This window comes from Somniosus microcephalus, unplaced genomic scaffold (genome assembly GCF_052327205.1).
Source record: "Somniosus microcephalus isolate GS21.2 unplaced genomic scaffold, FLI_Smic_1.0 scaffold106, whole genome shotgun sequence".
Classification (NCBI taxonomy): domain Eukaryota; kingdom Metazoa; phylum Chordata; class Chondrichthyes; order Squaliformes; family Somniosidae; genus Somniosus; species Somniosus microcephalus.
In genome coordinates this window covers 446,050-452,881 of record NW_028225293.1, presented here as the reverse complement: position 1 = coordinate 452,881, position 6,832 = coordinate 446,050, and the positions used below count along the sequence as shown (strand labels likewise).

Below are 6,832 nucleotides of genomic sequence, written 5' to 3'. Positions count from 1 at the left end.
CTACATTTATATCTAAATCATTAATGTACACTACAAACAGCAAAGGACCCAGCACCGATCCCTGCGGTACACCACTGGACACAGGCTTCCAGTCACAAAAACAACCTTCGACCATCACCCTTTGCCTCCTGCCACTAAGCCAATTTTGGATCCAATGTGCCAAGTTGCCCTGGATCCCATGGGCTCTTACCTTCTTGACCAGTCTCCCATGTGGGACTTTGTCAAAAGCCTTACTGAAGTCCATGTAGACTACATCAACTGCACTACCCTCATCCACACACCTAGTCACCCCCTCAAAAAATTCAATCTGGAGCGCGGGGGCTTGTGGGTATTGCAGGAGGTGGGGTAGCATTGCTGGTTAAAGAGGAGATTAACACAATAATAAGGAAGGATATTAGCTCTGATGTGGAATCTGTATGGGCAGAGCTGAGAAATACCAAGGGGCAGAAAACGTTAGTGGGAGTTGTAACAGTAAAGCTGAGGTTGGAGATGGCATTAAACAGGAAATTAGAGATGCGTGCAATAAGGGCACAGCAGTTATCATGGGTGACTTTAATCTACATATAGATTGGGCTAACCAAATTAGTAACAATACTGTGGAGGAGGAATTCCTAGAGTGTATACGGGATGGTTTCCTGGACCAATATGTCGAGGAACCAACTAGAGATCAGGCCATCTTAGGCTGGGTATTATGTAATGAGAAAGGATTAATTAGCAATCTTGATGTGCAAGGCCCCTTGGGGAAGAGCGAGTATAATATGATAGAATTCTTCATTAAAATGGAGAGTGAAGTAGTTGACTCAGAGACTAGGGCCCTGAATTTAAATAAAGGAAACTATGATGGTCTGAGGCGCGAGTTGGCTAGGATGGATTGGGGAACGTTACTTAAAGGGTTGAAGGTGGATAGGCAATGGCAAACATTTAAAGATCGCATGGATGAACTACAGAATTTGTTCATCCCAGTTTGGCATAAAAATAAAACAAAAAAGGTGACTCAACCGTGGCTAACAAGGGAAATTAGTGATAGCATAAGATCCAAGGAGGACATTTAATTTGGCCAGAAAAAGCAGCAAACCTGAGGAATGGGAGCAGTTTAGGATTCAGCGAAGGACAAAGGGATTAATTAAGAGGGGGAAAATAGATCATGAGAGTAAGCTTGCAAGGAACATAAAAACTGACTGTAAAAGCTTCTATAGATATGTGAAGAGGAAGATTGGTGAAGTCAAGCGTAGCTCCCTTGCAGTCAGAATCAGGGGAATTTATAATGGGGAACAAAGAAAAGGCAGACTAATTAAATACATACTTTTGTTCTGTCTTCACAAAGGAGGACACAAATAACTTCCCAGAGATGTCGGTGTACATAGGGTCTAATGAGAGGGAGGAATTGAATGAAGTCAGTATTTGTAGAAAAATGGTGTTAGGGAAATTGACGGGATTGAAGGCTGATAAATCCCCAGGGCCTGATAATCTACATCCTAGGGTACTTAAGGAAGTGGCCCTAGAAATAGTAGATGCATTGTTGGTCATCTTCCAACATTCGATAGACTCTGGAACAGTACCCATGGATTGGAGGATAGCTAATGTTACCCCACTATTCAAAAAAGGTGGTAGAGAGAAAACAGGGAATTATAGACCGGTAAGCCTGACATCGGTAGTGGGGAAAATGCTAGAGTCCATTATAAAAGATGTAACAGCAGAGCACTTGGAAAACAGTGACCGGATCGGACAAAGTCAACATGGATTTACAAAAGGTAAATAATACCAAGTGGTGTTGATGTCATGACATCACGACGTCCCCACACACGTCACCCACCCACAGCTCCCGCGATCTCTCTCCCTATTGGTCAGTGGACACGTCAATCCCGCCCGTTGCCTGCGGTCAGGTGCCCCTGCTCTCCTTCAATGTAGTGCCATGGGATCTTTTACATCCACCTGAAAGAGCAGACGGGGGCCTCGGTTTAACATTTCATCCGAAAGACGGCACCTCTGACAGTGCAGCACTCTCTCAGTACTGGAGTGTCAGCCTAGATTTTTATGCTCAAGTCTCTGGACTGGGACTTGAACCCACGACCTTCTGACTCAGAGGTGAGAGTGCTGCCCACTGAGCTAAAGTGCCTGGAGCTAAGCCAGCTGGGATACTTGACATAGGATTACATCGGATATACGGCACAGAAACAGGCCATTCGGCCCAACCAGTCCATGCCGGTGTTTATGCTCCACTCGAGCCTCCTCCTGTCTTTCCTCATCTAAATCTATCAGCATAACCCTCGATTCCCTTCTCCCTCATATGCTTGTCTAGCCTCCCCTTAAATGCATCGATACTATTCGCTTCAACCACTCCCTGTGGCAGCGAGTTCCACATTCTCACCACTCTCTGGGTAAAGAAGTTTCTTCTGAATTCCCTATTGGATTTCTTGGCGACTATCTTATATTGAGGCCTCTAGTTATGCTCTTCCCCACAAGTGGAAACATTCTCTCTGTATCCACTCTATCAACATTTTTCATAATTTTAAAGACCTCTATTAGGTCACCCCTCAGCCTTCTGTTTTCAAGAGAAAAGAGACCCAGCCTGTTCATCCTTTCCTGATATGTATACCCTCGCATTTCTGGTATCATCCTTGTAAATCTTCTCTGCACCCTCTCCAGTGCCTCTATATCCTTTTTATAATATGGCGACCAGAACTGTACGCAGTACTCTAAGTGTGGTCTAACCAAGGTTCGATACAGGTTTAGCATAACTTCACTACTTTTCAATTCTATCCCTCTAGAAATAAACCCTAGTGCTTGGTTTGCTTTTTTTATGGCCTTGCTAACCTGTGTCCCAACTTTTAGTGATTTGTGTATTTGTACTCCGAGATCCCTTTGTTCCTCTACCCCACCTAGACTCGCACCCTCCCAGTGATGTGACCTCCCCATTCTTCCTACCAAAATGTAATACCTCACATTTATCTGTTCAGCCTTGGTCACTCTGCAAAAACTCGGAAATGTTTAATAATGAAATCAGGGAGTCAAAAAGCTCAGGTGAGGCAGTTTAAAAAGACAGTCCCTGACCAGAGATTGCTGGATGCTGACACTCGGAGCTCACGAGGATAGAATGTCCCATTCCCCAGGCACGGACATCCAGCACCTCGATCACAGCAACAATTCACAAAACAATGGCAATATAACTTGGAGCAGAGACGGTTAAGTGGAGCTGTGATCAAGGTGCTCAAAATTATGAGGGGTTTTGATCGAGCAAACAAGGAGAAGCTGTTGTCACTGGCAGGAGGGTCGGTAACAAGAGGACACAGATTTCAGATCATTGGCAAAAGAATCGAGAGAGGAAATGAGGAGACTTTTTTTACACAGCGAATTGTGATGACCTGGAATGCACTGCCTGAATGGGAGGCGGAAGCAGATTCAATACTAACTTTCAAAAAGGGAATTGGATATATACTAAAGGCAGAAATTTGCAGGACTGTGGGGAAAGAGCAGGGCAGTGGGATTAATTGCATCGCTCTTTCAGAGAGCCGGCACCAGCACGATGGGCCGAAAGGCATCCTACTGTGCTCTATGATTCTATAACATCAGCTTCTCTCTGCTCACTAGTACTGAGAGAACAGGGAATAATCTTTAAATCCAGCCCAGTTATTGGGGGCTTTTAACATTAACAAGCCCCAGTTGCCTGAATTAACATGGTTCAGTCCTGGATGTGATTAAAGGCATCGGAAACAGTGGAATCGACCCACCGCAGTCACACTGTGGACACTCTGGTGTGTCAGCGGGTGGGATACACCAGGGAATCCCTTTCCACACACTGAGGTTGACTCTAATGATCGGGAGTCCCAGGGTTTCGGATACCAGATAATCAAGCTCACAAGAACACAAATTGTCTCTCCAGACTTTATTAAGAGCGCTGCATAACACAGATCGGGTGATAATTCCCTCAATCTGGAGAATAGAAGTACAGTGGATTCGCGCGCGATCTTCTCGAGTCTGTTCCAACTGACAACGGCTTAAGTGGCCTGTTCTTATACACAAGCTTGGTTACCGCTCAGGAAATGGGATTGTTTGGACCCGTCTGTTGACCGCCTCCTGAACTCCTGCTAATTCAGGGAATTTAGTCCATCTGTGACCAGACTATAACCACAAGCCCGTCTGGTTATCACACCTATACGGTCCGTGAGGTTATCAGATTCACACCCGGACGTTGTGCCTTCACTTGTCTGGCACTTCATCCCATAACACGGGTACAGGGGCTCAGTAATGTTTCATTCATCAGAAAAAGACAAAGTACAACAACATACTGGTCAGCTTAACAAAATCTCATCATGTTTATGTGGCTATAAATATAAAAGTCACTAATAAATCCAGGAGGGAATTCAGAATAAAAATTTTTACCCAGAGAATGGTGAGAATGGGGAACTCGCTACCACAGGGAGTAGTTGAGGTGAACAGCACAGATGGATTTATGGGGAAGCCACACAAGGGAGAAAGGAATGGGAGGAGATGTTGATCGGGTTAATTGAAGTAGGGTGGGTGTGGGGCATAAACACTGGCATGGACCAGTTGGGCCGAATGGCCTGTTGCTGTGCTGTACATTCTATGTAACACCATCTAAGGATAATGGGTAAGCCATTTAGGACAGAGATGAGGAGGAATTTCTTCACCCAGAGAGTGGTGAACCTGTGGAATTCTCTACCACAGAAGGCAGTAGAGGCCAATTCATTAAATATATTCAAGAAGGAGTTGGATATATTTCTTAAGGCTAAAGGGATATGGGGAGAAGGCAGGGACGGTACTGAATTTGGATGATCAGCCATGATCTCATTGAATGGCAGAGCAGGCTCGAGGGGCCGAATGGCCTACTTCAGCTCCTATCTTCTATGTTTCTATGAACAGTGAAACAAAGGGAATCATCAGCACAACAATCTTAAAGATTAAACAGCAGTACAAGAATTTATAAAACATTCATCCATTCCATGTTCATGTCACCCCAGCTGTCTCCAGGGCCCTGCGCTACAGAACAATGTGAACTCGCTGGTGTGTCAGCAGGTGGGATGACCGAGTGAATCCTTTGCCACACACAGAGCAGGTGAACAGTCTCTTTCCTTCTCTCTCCCGCTGGTGTCTCTTCAGGCCCTTCGAACATTTAAATGTCTTCCCACAGTCAGAACATTTAAATGGTCTCTCATCAGTGTGAACTTGCTGGTGTGTCAGCAGGTTGGACGACTGAGTGAATCCCTTCCCACACACGGAGCAGGTGAATGGTCTTGCCCCAGTGTGAACTCGCTGGTGTCCGTTCAGATTCCTGGAGCTTTTAAAGCTCATCCCACAGACAGAACATGTAAATGGTCTCTGATCGGTGTGAACTCGCTGGTGTTCTTTCAGCTCCCCAGAGCTTTTAAAGCTCTTTCCACAGTCAGAACACTTAAATGGTCTCTCATCAGTGTGAACTTGCTGGTGTCTCACCAGGTTGGATGACTGAGTGAATCCCTTCCTGCACACGGAGCAGGTGAACACCTTCTCCCCAGTGTGAACTCGCTGGTGTACCTTCAGATCTCTGGACCTTTTAAACCTTTTCCCACAGTCAGAACATTTAAATGGTCTCTCATCAGTGTGAACTCGCTGGTGTATCAGTAGGTTGGACGACTGAGTGAATCCCTTCCCACACACGGAGCAGGTGAACGGCCTCTCCCCAGTGTGAACTCGCTGGTGTCTCAGTAGGTGGAATGACCGAGTGAATCCCTTCCCACACACGGAGCAGGTGAATGGCCTCTTTCCTGCTCTCTCCAGCTGGTGTCCCTTCAGCTCCTGGGACATTTGAAAGCTTTTTCCACAGTCGGAATGTTTCCCTGGCCTCTCCCCAGTGTGAACGCGCTGGTGTGCCAGCAGATTTGAGGACCGAGTGAATCCCTTCCCACACACTGAGCAGGTGAACAGAATCTCTCCTGCTCTCTCCAGCTGGTGTCTCTTCAGATCCTGGGACCTTTTAAATCTCTTTCCACAGTCAGAACATCTAATCGGTCTCTCATCACTGTGAACAAACTGGTGTCTCAGGAGGGTGGCAGAATGAGAGAATCGCTTCAAAAACACGGAGCAGGTCAACGGTCTCACATCGGTGTGGACAAGCTGGTGTCTCAGCAGCACGGAGGGTGCAATTAATCCCTGCCCACACATGGAGTGGGTTAAAGGTCTCACCCTAGTGTGAATTTGCTGGTGTATCATGGGAGCAGATGACTGAGTGAATCCCTTCTGGAACACAGGGCCGGTGAATGGGCTCTCCCCAGTGTGTAGCCACTGGTGTCTCTTTGGGTACTTGTAGATTTTGAAGCTCTTCCCACACTCAGAACATTTAAAATGTCTCTCATTAGTGTGAACTCTCTGAGGTGCCAGCAGATTGGAGGAGCGATTGAATCAGGTCCTGATGAATCGAGCGAGTCTGTCTGTTCTTGACGTGATGTTTGGTCTGAGCTTCCTGTCTGTAAATGCTCCACTTCTAAAACCCTGTAAAAGGAGTGTAGAGAGGGGTAAGAGGGAGAATGTTGCCTCATGTTTCCCTTTCCCAGCCCAGGGGCAGTGAAGCTGATTTTCAGACCCCAGCTGCTGCTGAACCAAAGGCGACATGAGGAAAAACTTTTTTACGCAGCGAGTGGTTAGGATCTGGAATGCACTGCCTGAAAGGGTGGTGGAGGCAGATTCAATCACCGCTTTCAAAAGGGAATTCGATAAGTACCTGAAAGAGAAATATTGCAGGACTTCAGATTCCTGGGGCAGGAGGGACCAGTTCTGGGGCAGGAGGGACCTGTCCAAGGTGGACAGGTTGCACCTCAACAGAGCTGGGACCAATGTC

At 46.4% G+C, this 6,832-nt stretch overlaps 1 pseudogene; it reads left to right on the top strand.

The window, feature by feature from the left end:
- Nucleotides 1–1,736: 1,736 nt before the first annotated feature.
- Nucleotides 1,737–6,832, top strand: part of LOC147083064 (uncharacterized) — a 113,564-nt pseudogene continuing 108,468 nt past the window's right edge.